Source organism: Periophthalmus magnuspinnatus, chromosome 9, assembly GCF_009829125.3.
Source record: "Periophthalmus magnuspinnatus isolate fPerMag1 chromosome 9, fPerMag1.2.pri, whole genome shotgun sequence".
Taxonomy (NCBI): domain Eukaryota; kingdom Metazoa; phylum Chordata; class Actinopteri; order Gobiiformes; family Gobiidae; genus Periophthalmus; species Periophthalmus magnuspinnatus.
This window is the reverse complement of record NC_047134.1, coordinates 16,300,844-16,314,472: the sequence shown is the minus strand read 5'-3', so window position 1 is coordinate 16,314,472 and position 13,629 is coordinate 16,300,844.

Genomic DNA, 13,629 nt, shown 5'->3' with positions numbered 1-13,629 from the left:
TATTCTGCATCTTTTGGCAGCAGGCCTATAAATCATATCATGATTAGACAATGTCCTGATTTTCTTTTGCAGAAAATGAAGGAGAATCCCATTGTTTTTTGAGCCTCCTCAGCTTGGACCCTGCCCTCTCTCCCACCCGGCGCTCCTATCAGTGGGTCTCTGGAGAAGTGCTGGTTTCCGTAAACGTGATGTGGAGATGTTTCCTGTGGCAGGTCTGTCTGCTGCTGATTAGAGCCCATCCATCAGACGGACCTCCTCGGAGTCCATACAAAGGAGGAGGGCACCGTCAGCCAATGTCTCCAATTCACACACACAAAACAAGGTCAGCAGTGTTCTGGCCTACGCCCTGACCAGCACAGCCCACCACAAATCTCCCCCTTTTGGCACTGATATAGTCCAAGATGATTCACTGGCTCAAATCTGGTGGTTAATGCAAGTTTAAACAATAAACAATGCAAGAGTCTTAGCCAAGACATCTTTTTATAGTTGTGATCAATTACGTTAAAGTGCTGTTTGACAGTAAAACAATTGGCTTTCTCATCACTTCCCTTTTCTCATTTATTCAAAAACATCCTTCCACATCAAATTTAAAATAAAATTAAGTATAATTACCTATTACAATCTGTCTTGGAGGTGTTTTACAGAGCTAAGCAATTGCCTCAAGGATCACAGGGTCACGGTAGCTTCTGTTCCTGATGTGATCCTTCATCAGCTCTGCCTAAAGGTGCTGATAGCTCACTGGGATGTTTTGGTTGAGTTCATGTTGCATTTACAGGATTTTTAATATTATAGAGCTCTGGAAGCTGCTGTAAAACTAAAAGAAGTCTGGGAACATAATATAAAACTAATGGAGATTGTAAGTTAGGAATTTGCTTTGGTCATCTGGTGCAACATAAAACAAAGAATAATAATGCTAAAATATACACTATGATAAATATTCAAGGTATTCAGTTGAAAGAGTTATTTTATGTGATCTTACTATTTTTTTGGCTAGTGCAACTTGGTGCATTTTACACTGATCTTTCAAGTTTTTGGGGGGATATAGGATATAGTGAGGTACTTACTTGTTTGTGTAGATGAAATGAAAGACAAGATTTAGGGTGAGCTAGTGAGTAAATGTAATCAACTTGCTCACACAAAAAAGTATGACCTTATATATAAGAGCGTTAAATGTCTTAGTCTTCTTGTTATTCTTACTGTTTGTAAAGCATCTTTGAGTGTCCAAAAATCACTATGATGATGGTGATGATGATGATAATGATGATGATGATGATGATGATTATTATTATTATTATTATTATTAAAGAGCTAACTTAGGAGCCTTTAATAGTTAGCATTACAGCTGTGTATAAGTCAGCCTTTTTTTCTTTTGAGGTATTACTATTCCCCTCTAATTAGACAATGTTATGAGAGTTTTTCTAAGACAAACAGCTTTGTAAATTAACAAATATCACTGCACACTAAAATGAGTTAGTTAAATGTATGTTGTGCTTTTGACTTGAGACCTGGGTGGATGTTTAAGGCCCCTTGCAGGCAGGACTTTGTGCAGATTTAACATTCCACTGAGAGCTGTAAGTGCCACAGTACCAATGACCGCAGTCACCTCAACCTGTCAGCCTATTGAACTGGAGGCGTGTTCAGACAGTGCCTAGGTCAACAGAGCTACACTGCTAGTACTACAAGCAAAAGACTCCATTACTACAATTTAACCTTTCACCTTTGAGGACACATCATATCAAATCAGTTTAAAACAGGTAGGGACAATGTCAAAACAAAGAAGCATGAGTGTTGCATTTTTTTACATGCAAAACATCTGTTACAATTATCCTGATAAGAGTCTATCTTCTGGCAGGACTTCAAACAGAATATGGGTCACAACAGTGACCCCAAACCTGAGTTGGACTTATTACGGGGGTATCCTGAGCATCACAGGAAAACTGCTGTGAATGAAAATGAATGGGGAAGAATCCAGCTGCATGAAGTGGAAATGAGACACTGGCTTGGAAAGATTTATTATCTTAATATAATACATTTCACAGGAAGTATTACTGTATCCATGCACTGTGGCAGAGCCGGGGAAAGGGAGGACTTGGCTCACGCAGAGCCACTTCTGTTAATAGCCCTTAAACACAGCGCCTGTTATTGTTTAGGAGACACTACGCCTTTAGATGAGAGCTACTCTCAAAGGCATATGCTCAAATTTCCTCCCTGAATCAGCTTCTGAAGTCACAGGCAGTGGTTACTAGATTTCTCTACAGATCTGCTCAAAAGCATGACTAAAACACAGATTTTGAGAAAATTCAAGAGCAAAGCTGTGTGCATTTTACATGTGTGCTGTGTGGGGTGTCCGCAGGGAAATTTCACATATCTCTCATTCCATTTCAGGGCCTATCTGACCTGGACAGTCCACGGGCAGAGTCACTAAATTCCTCAGCTAATAAAGACCATGAGCCAGAAATCCCAGGAGGTCTGTCTCGTCACCAAACAGTTAATCAAACAAAATTTGTTGCCAAGAGATAAGTAGGGATGTGGACTCTTTTTATCAGTGCTTAGTATTTTCCTTTGGGTCAAAAAGTATATATATTTTCTCCTTGTAATTAACTCTTACTATATGCTTGTGGTTATTTGTCATCTCTATAGCAGAATATAAGAAGATGGATTGCAGAGGAAGACTGGAGTGACCAGTTACTGCCCTCTGACTCACACAATGAGATCTTTGCTGGTGGTCGGTCGCCATGACATTTCCCACTGAGAGGGAAACGGGTGAGGTGCAGCTCATCCTCTAGTTCCACACGCAGTGGCCCTGTCCCAGGCTGGCACCCTGCCTGCAGCACTCTATTCACATTCCTATGCACTCTACAAAGCACCACTAGACCTGAGGAAGGGTCCCTGCTGCACATAATGAAGCAGCAGAGAGGTAAATTGTGTTTAACAAGTGAAAATGGCTATCTAAGCATGCAGATAATTTGTTCAGACAGTGCATGTAAGCCGGTGGTCATATATGCAGCTCCCAGACAGGTTGGGGCATGTTGCAGTAAGCATGTTAGAGACGCACAGGCCTAAGACCTCACCTGCAGGGCTACAATGCCCAAAGCAAATAGTGCAGATCTCTGGAGATGAGAAAACAAGGGCAAGGCACTAAGGGGCTCCCTGAAAGCAATTATAGTGGCATGCTTATACACACACACACACACAAACACACAAAGACTCCGGTCAGTCAGCACTGAACGGCTTGACTTCTGGGCTCTGCTTCTCCAAACACACCTTCTTCCTGTTTTTATAGGGCAAAAACAGCAGCAGAGCACAGGGAGCAGAGGAGACCACAGCAGGGTAAAGGTGAGACTCAAGTATCATTACTCAACACTGGCCCTGTCCAGCCCCAAACAGATGAAACTGACAGATTTTTGGATTGCAGTCGCAAAACACATTATTTGTACATATAATACACTGTATTGCTTCACAGTATTTTCCAAATCTCATAGGCCGGAGAAGATGTAATTATTCAGATAAATAAATCAAAGATGGGAAGATGCAGGTTGTTCAGTGTCTGGTATACATATGTACATACTGTAAACTATACAGCATTAGCCATTTCAACATAATAACTGGCTCTTTCAGGGACTTTTTAACATATGTTCTTGATACATTGATACATTACATTAAATAAAAGAAACCACTGATGTTTATTGTCAGACAAACACCCACACCCAAAAGTAACAATCTAAGCATATTGCACCTTGTGCTAAAACAAAAACAAGAGCTTGAAAGTTTGAACCTTCAGTGTGTTATCATGTGAATTGTAAATTTCTATACCAGCATAACTTAATTTATCTTTTAAAACACAAATATAAATCACAGCAACATAATTTTGTGATCCCTTGGGTAGAGACAAGAACAAGACACTATCCATGTAGCATAATAACCCTTTTGATAGTAGACTTAACCATAGAAACAAAAACATGGCATTACTTACAGTGCATATAACAAATGTCACATATTAACCTCCTGCTCTGGGGGAGTTGGCAAAGTTTTATCAGTTGTGTGTTGTAAACCTGTATGTTGTCTATCTTCTTGTCTCCAGCATACGTCAGGGGAATATAAGAGCATAAGGTTTGGCCCAGGACAGTGTAATCAGTTCAGTGTTAGTGAGTAGCCGCTCCACTCCTGTTGACAGTGAAGTCCCAGGTCGAAGCGCTTCCTGAGGGCCCCTGGGTCTTTTGGGAAGCGCTGATGAGATACAAGCAGTCATATAGTCAGCCCTTTAAATGCTTTCATATCTGAGAGCACACCCTGTTGCCATGTTGTCTGTACTTTTTGCACATCCTGAGATATTGCACATTTTTTACAGCATATGCAACGTTTTGGTATATATGTTTTAACAGTTTGAAGTAATCTGAGGTTTGACCATATCAAGCTTGACGTCATAGTGATAGTTGGACTGAAGTGCAAAGGCTAGGCTAAAGTCAGGGTAGAGGCACAGCTGGACCAAATCTAGAACCATGGCTCCAACACATGTGGGGCAGCCTCCCAACCACATCCACTCAACCAACAGTGCATAATTCATAGATGAATAAGCTACTGTATTTACACATTCAGACTTTTATACAAAGAACAAGAGGGTACTGATGGTTTATTTTCTAGAAAGGTCACAGTTCATGTTGATATAATGAGCTTTATTAGTTAAAACATATGTAAAAAACTATGCATTGTTTGTTCTACCTGTTCACTTTTGGAAAATTAAACTAGCATACAACTGTATATTTATTGGTGGGTGTTACTTTTTGCTAATCAAGGGAAAGCAGTCATCACTTTATAAATCAATGTAACTAATCCACCCAGCATTTTCTTGTACCATGAAAATCTCATTGTCACATGTTAAATACTACTGAATATTGTACATAGAAATTGATTACTTCACTACATTTTTAAAGTTATCTAATGACACAGTTCCTGTCCTGTATATTCATTTAGGAAATGGTGGTGCCTTATCTCATCTTTAAAGGCCAAAAACTTATTTTCTTCAAGTTTCTCTTGGGTTTTGCTTCCCTCCAAAGTCATAATTATTTAGATCAGTCTTAAATTATTACTAGCCCTGTAACATGTCTGTCACCTGTTTTTTTTAAACAAGTAAACATCTATACCCGGCATGTTGCTCTCCCTTTCCTCTTTTGTCTTTGATCAATATTTACATGGTCACCCATCAGCCATCAATATGTTCACCAAAGAGAGGCCCATTGTAGTCTAATTACAGGTCTACTGCTCTGTGTAGTTGAGCCAATGTCTGGGTGATTAGGATAAGAAGTCAGCTAGGGCACGCTTCAGTTCCTACTCAGCCTTTCAAGTGGAACCAACAGCTTGGAAACAGGGAATAGGGCAAACAATGCACAGAGCAGCACACTCCTGGAGGACATTTTAAACCCTATTGGTGGTGACGTTTCTGTTAGATGCAGATCACAGACAGTAGATGTAGCGTGGTTAAGCATATTGTATGGATGATTAAGAGCACATGGGGCATATGGCAAGGCTGAAGACCTGTTTTACTGTGATCCCATGGTGCACCCTTTTTCTTTATGAATAAACCTGAAACACCAAACGTCATTGAGAGCATTGTTAAAACACAGACTCGGTTTTCTATGGTTTGCAACACACTATGATTACAGTACTACTCAAAGGAATGAAAAGATACTAAACATTTACAATTTACAGTTTTCATGTCCTGTAGGCTTTCTTGGATGTAAGTGTGAAAGGCACAGACGCCATTACACATGTTGCTGCCTAAATGCTAAGGCTAATTTAAACTTAAACAAAAATTTATTCTAAATTTCAAGTCTTTATTGTTTAACGTCCAGGCAGGCTCAGACTCTCAATTGATTCGTAAAGCACGTCATGTGTGCACATGCATAATTGTATATGTATAGTTAATCCTCCATCCACTGATAACCAGGACTGTAGAATTGCAAACATTTAACAAATCCGTTCAAGATGGCCCCAAGTCTGTGTCTAGACCATGTTAAACCCAGAGTTGTTCATGAAGGGGAACTGTACCAGAGGGAACACTGGCAGGAAACACCTTCCACTTTATTATCTTTCCTTGTGTTGTCGCTGGCAGAGTTGACTCTCTAATCTCAATGAACGGTGCTGCCGGCACGCCATCTCCACATAACTCCTCTCAAGGCCCCTACATTTATGTTCTACCAAGACCATACGCTCATTTCTCACTGTGTTGGGTCAAGAATAGGTTGCAGAAATGAATTACTGAATTGATGCAAAAACATGACACTTAACCTTTTCACTCAATGTTTGATAAAAGTAATCAGTGTATCTACTTTTAGCGCTCTTTTACTGGGAGTTACCCAGTTAATCAAAGGGCTACAAAGCATCTGTTCATGAGCCTACAGTGAATAAAAATTAGAGTTGCACTCTCATCTGCTCTAATCATGTTCGTGCATCTATCACAACTGAGTCCATTCGGGTCTGCACTACATGTAAGGCTAATGTTAGACTATAGGCGACAACAGAACACACACACGCAATCACCGCTACAGATGGACCCTAGCAAGATTTATGATATGGCATAATGAGTTCATATTAATGCAAGAACAAAAGCTGCACCAAAGCTCAAAGTCCAGATGTGCTCCGGTAATATGTTACTGGGTTCCTGTTACATCCGAGATATTTGGTTCTGTAAGAGGCTGTTTGTTTTCATTAAAGGAAAGTTCAAACTAAAGTCATGTTAAAACCCTCTCAGTATCATTTGACTGTAGCCTGCTAGTTGGGCCATTAGTATTTTGCATGATTTTATTAAACCAGGAAAAAAGGCCACAAATCCTCTTAATTCAGTAAGGTTAAGGGTAGTTTTGAGTGCTGCCCTTTAAGTCCAACCCCAAGGCTGTTGAAAGAAAAAGAGTAATAAAATGAAACTCAGGACATTGTCTGAAAATTATAAAGTAAACAGTTTAATTTACTTGGCCAATGGAACAATGTTTAGAGTTCGAGATGCAAAAATATTCAACAATACAATGGGAGCTGTTGTTTTTTTTTGTACAGCAAAGGAAGGGAGAGTTTAACTAACACAGAGTTTATCTTTTTAGGGTAAGATGATATGACTGAATGTCTTCTGGTCAGGACGAGCTGTAATGTTGTCAGTATTTGGTTTATCATAAATATGAATGTAGTATAGTATTTCCTTTTGCACAGACAATGGAGTTCGAATTATTTTTACCCTAACAGATGTCTTGCTTTGTCCTGCTTCTGAACCTTGCAAACAGCTTCAGGTTACTGTAGGCAAGTTGGCATAACAGTAATAATAAACATTCAGTCTTAATCCAACAATATTTAGGCAGCAGATCGAGGCGCTGGGCTAAAACACTCATATGCATTCACTGAATTGTAGAAACACTCACTAATCCTACTGCCATGCAGCTTAATGTCCAGATGAATAGGCTTTGTCCATTAGCTTTAGTGTATAGACATTATAACCCTGTGGCTGGACAGTGATATGCTGTTTCTAATGTAAACAACCAAAATGTCAGATTTTCCAAGCAAAATATTATCCATTCTGGTCCAGCATATGTGAAACCGCTGGACATGCTTGTTTGTCCTAATTTTCTACTACAGTATAATGTGAGTAGTTTAGACATATAGACAATATACATTAAGAAAATGTTTAATAGACGTATTTGATCTGCACAGTGCTAAAACCGACAGAAGAAGTGGCCTGTTGACCTCTGTCCTGTGGTGCGGATGGATGAGGATTTCCATAAACAGAACAAGCTAGCAGCAAAATAAACAGGTAAGGATTCCTGTTAAACTATGTTCTGCATCTCTGAAAATGTTCCTTTAACTTTGTCCAAAATGAAAGACAGTACTGGCAAAAAATTGTATTCATTCTAGTTTGGGCCCATCTCGAAGTATTAATGCTGTTCGGTGTTTTAGGTACAGTATTTCAGATGAAAGCCTGGCAGCCTCACAGCTCTATGTTGTGTAAATGTCTAAGTGTGGAGAGAGAGCCGTCAGTTGGGCACAGTGAGGACAGTTGAACTCATCAAAGACGGTTTAGTGCCGCTGTATTTCACAAACCAAAAACAATGGCAGGAAAAGGCTGCACGTCTTCAGGAGATGAGCCACGCATAAACATCTTGAGGCAAGATTCATTATACTGGCGCTGATTTTGTACAAAGGGGGGTCTGTCCATTTCCTGTTTTGACCACCCAGTGAGGTAATGACGGTGTCCTGCATGTGCCAACAGCACTAATGATTGTAAAGTTATGGGGCATAACTAATGCAGTCATTCAGTGCTCCATTATGTCCACAATAGGAGGTGGTAAGGGGACCATGCATCCGTGGGTCTGGACATATGCACTGGCACCAGCTCCACCTGATCATTAGTGTTGAGTAGAAGTGATGCTATGACTGTACGCCTCTGAACACAATGGTTTGTTGAGCGGTGAACAGAGGACATCCTTCCCATATAGGCTGGGGAGCCTGTCTCCAACACTAATCTGCTCCCACTGTTTATAAAATAAACAGGCTCTAACACCAACCTACAGGCTGCCCAGCTTCCCCCTCCTGTGCCCTCTGCCATGCATCTGGCTGACCTTTGACCTATTCTGTTTGAACTATGCTTCCCGTCTAGTGTGGCCACATGAACCATAGTGGCAAATCTGCACTGTAGGCATTTTTCATCGAGCGGAAAAGGGAATTACCACTATATCCCAGTTAAGGCAGATACGACGGCCCCCCACACATGCACAAATAGAAAGTCAATGCCCACAGAACTAATCAAGAATAGGTTAAGTTATACCAGGGACGGGAGTTGAAAATTAGCTCTTGCTATAAACTCTGTATGCATCACATCAGCTGCAATGTTCATTTTGTAACTATGTCTGATTGCATTGTCCCTGTCAAATAAATATATATATAAATAAATAAATAAATACATAGGTTACGGTTAAATTTCCTTCAAATGTTTGGCTCCTAAATTAACAAAGTCATTCACACAAAACAAATTACAGTGTTTTCCCTTGTTGCAGTTATGGCATCATGTTTTTACAAATCTGCATGAATGATTATAGGAGTCATTTTAGTGGTGTAAAGTTACCCCTAATTGCTAAATCTGTGCTAATGAAAGACAACTACATAACTTTTTTAAAACAAAGGCTATTTTGACACAGACTGCCCCAGTACTCATAAGCCTCCCCCTCTCTGTGAGCCTAATTCCTCTATAGGTCCAATGCTGGTGGAATGAGACGAGATAAGCCTGCGGTCAGCCTCCGTCAACACACGGGGCATGCCAAAGCGACTAGAGTTACAGACAGTTCTCCAAAGGGGCTCGGTGGGAGTGGGACAGCACTGCCCAGACAGGAGGGTGTGCTAATCTGACCCTGACAGGCCCACTGATGCCCACCATCTGTGTCTGTAACTTATCACCCGCCAGTAAGGAGCCTCCGCAGGCCTAACCCGAGTAAACAAACACCTAGAGAGAGCCGTTTACAGCTAATTCCTTACCTGACTCCCTTAATTACTCATTATCAGTGGATTCAGCACCACCCAAAACCAAGAGAGGCGGTGGAAGGGGGAGTGGAGACTGCTGTGAGGAAAATGCAACCACAACAGTTATCAGTTATCCAAAGGCATTATAAGGCATATTTATCAGTGGGTTTTAGAATGATGAGAAATTAGGTTGCCATAGGAATTAACTATTTAAAACAAAATATCCTTTCTTCTGAATGGTGAAAAGTCTTCAAAATGTTACCCCTAACAGGAATCTGAAACCCATGAATACCTATATTTGATATGTTTGTATCCCGCAACCGACCCCAGATAAGTTGAAGAAAATGGATGGATGGATTTCTAACAAACACCACGGTTGGTCCTAAGCCATTAAATCCATAATCTAGTCTGCAGCGTTAAATATATGGCCAATGATGGAAAGAATACTTTGAAAATGTATTTAGTTGCAGAGTGCTGTATTCTTATACTTTTACACCAATTTGCATTTAAATTACAGTGTAAAAGCGCAACATAGGATTAAAACAACTTTATGTTTGTTTATTGTTTATCTGTTTATTTTGCATTTTTTTGCATCATTAATCAGAGAAAGAAAAAATGTTTTAAATGTTCTATATACATTTAAATCACACATGCACTCAACAACAGCAGAGTTTGCTTTTTTTCCTCATTAATACTGTCTGATCAAGTACGGCCATGTATTCCTTTGATTTTAGAAAAGTCACTGTATTCTGAATATCACCAAATAAAAGACTAACTGTACTGGAAAACAGTTACTAAAATTATTAATCTGAATCCATATTTTTGGTACATGTATTTAGTTACTTCGAACACTGTTTATGGCAATTGAATATGTGAATGACAGGATGTAGGAGGCAGATGATTTGCAGTGGAAAATGCCACATGAAAATAGTATATAGCTTTTTGCCCATCTGAAAAAGGACTCAAGTAAACCTTAACAAAATAAGCACGAAGAAATGATTGACTATGCCTTACTCCCTGTGCTTGCAGATATCTGTTCGGAGGAGTCACCAAAAAATACAAACCAGTGGACAGCAGGTAAACCATACTTAAAACCTTTGATAATGCAGTGTTGTTTTAGCCTATTAACAAATCTGATTCATGTGACATTACATGAAAGGGTTTATAGTCTAAAATTCTCTGGCGAAAAATAACTTTGACATAGGACAATATGGCCAAAACAAATATTCTGTCTTGATTTTCAATCCTCTTTTTTATTTTATTTTCAAACACAAAATAAAAATGGATATCAGTATTGATTTTGTATACATAAAAAAAAATTATACATGTCAAAAAAAGTAAATTTTTTCTCAGAAGTGTGCCAAACCTCATGCTTTTACTGACTCAGGAATGACTGTAAACCCTTCAGTTAAAAAGACTGAAGCTGATCATTGATGATTAGACACGACTAAGCCGATTAAAAGTTGATTAATTGCATATTGTATTATTCACAGATTTATACTGATCCCTACCCTCTGAGATTTTGACATGCTTTCAAATATAGCAACGTCACTACAGTTTTATTCAGCCCATGTTTGCAAATTGAACACACCTACAGTGACAGGTTTAATTAGCAGTAAAGTTTGAGTGAAGTCTGTTTGGTTCGTGCCTCCAGCCTTTGAGGGCCAGAAGATGAACAGGGTCAGAAGGGCAGAAGGACGGTGCTCTGGGGGGATACAGATTAAACAAAATGCCTAAGACTCCTTGAGGAGGACATACAGGTGTGCACCACTTACAAGCACACAACCCCCTACGCACATTTACAACACCCTTTAGGCAAAACAGTGGGCTAGGAATTATATCGCTTCATTTACTTCTTCCCGTTCACTCATATACTTAAATGCAACTTGACAAGCAACCAGCACAGTAGTAAACACTGCTAAATTACTTCTCTTCTCCCTTTTTGGTAACATCTGCTAATGCAAGGCTGTGTGCCCGCTGGGAGTAGCTGCTGGAATGAGAACAGTGATGACATTTAAAGCACTTTACTAAATGCACCCAAGAGAGATTTTGGTTGTTTTTGAACGTTAAATTTACTTCAAAGTATTAGCCATATATATTTCCAATTTGAACCCATAAATGGAAGAAAAATGATGGAGCTAAATGGGCCAAGACTTAGAAAAGCAGACTGAAGACTTCAGCAGTAGTTTTTGCTTATTATGATTTGAAATAGCTGGCAAGAGCTAACAGAAAACATTTACAAAGTTTTAAAAAGGAACAATTTCATCAGATAAGAGGCGAGAAAGAGTGGCAACATTAGAAATAGCAGGTATAAATATTTTGGTGTTTGGGTTAGGGGTTATCAGTGAGGAGTTGGACTCTTGAGTGAAAGAACAACACAGATGATTCAATTATCCAGCTCGCCCTTTGGCCCGGGATCCTCCTTCTCATGTTCCCCCAGTGCGATAAATTAGTTTTATTTCTGCTGCCATGGCGAGTTCACCTGAGCGGAGTACCATCACAAAGCCATATTTGTTACCGCTGCCTTTTAATTTGACCTGAGCCAAGTTGTCACGCTCCATCAAACGTGGGAACTGGATACTTCAGAAGGCAACACAAGACCCTTTAGCTTTAGTGTTATGCCATACCCCCATTTTTTCTCTTTCCCCTTATACCCTTAAACACACTGAAAGTCACCCACATCACATGAATCAAGTACTGTGACGCTGGGGTCTGCTAGGTCTGGACTCGCACGGAGGATCACAAGTATCTATCTTTGCTGCCCCTGTTTGAGTTAAGGGGGCTAGGAGAGACGGGATGGCAGTCTAAAGGGGCAGATATTTCCGTTGATGCAGAGATAAATCAGATCATCGCTGGAGTAAGGAAGAGAGGGACAGAGGGAGCCTTCTTGGACGCGGTGCTTTGAGATGTAAATGGCACGGTGGCACTGAATGAACGCCAGGTGTCCCATGCAAAGAGGCAAAGCGTGACGGTGCATGCATTCCTCTGGGAGTGAGAGCATTAACCGTTAACGTGCCTTTGTCGGCCCACATCAACAGTGTGTAATGGAGTTTAATGGGCTAATAGTTCAAATGCCCAGACTAAAGTGCAAATTTTATTTGTATGGATATGTATGGGCATTTTGTAACTCTATTTTATGGCTGAAGCATGCTGTGGAAGTCTTTATTGGAGTGCTTGAATGAATATGATATAGAAAAAAAATGTATGATGACAATTTTGGTGAGGGACCAAATTGTGCAGCCTAATATGAGGTTATTGTACATTTTGCTGTAAATTGACTAAACAAACACAATTTATAGAGACCTTAAGGGGATACAAATCAGATCAGATATCATTAGATGAACATGATTTTAGGTAACTAGTGACTATTGTTAAGGTTAGTGTCAGTTTCCAGTAAATTTAATGCAAGTTACTGTAATGTCCCCAACAAGCACAAAAACCCAACAGATGTGTGTGTGTACAATGTTGAGCATTGAATTTTTTTTTTGTCACACTTTCTTTCAAAAAATTTACTAAAGCCTTGCACTGTTGGCTACTGTCAATGGTTCATTTGACAAGATTTATTATAAACATTAAGTGGCAGCTTTAATCAAGGAAAGAGGTAAGCAATTGCCTCCAGACCTTCAGGTCATTAGAAATGGCTTGGCGGTCTCACCGAGGTCATACAGGTAACTATTTGCAGTTAACTCCTTTCAGCCTGAGGCACAAATTTAAATAGTACACACCTTGAGGTGGCAGTGAGGACATTTGACACTAAAACAGTACATTACAAAAAGAATAGCAACCTGTCATTAGTGCTAACGAGGAGCTTGACCAGGGCTGACCTTCTGTGGAAGTTGGTCAAGCTGTAAAGGATGAGGTTTACTGCGTGTGCTGCCCTACGTTCACATATATGAGTGAATTAGTTGGTGTTTTGGGAGTGTTTCTTTTCTTAGTTTAGTTAGAAGTAGAGATCCTAACTATTTTGAGATTTGCAGCACCTCTTTTTAGTCGATTAATCGGTGCACATGGCATGTTTTTAATTAAACAAGAATTTCATTAGTCAACTATAGCCCCAGAAAGGAGGCATGGATATGAAGTCAGAACTGATATCATGACCTTGAAGAAACATTGGCTCCACCTGGTGGTGAAAACTGC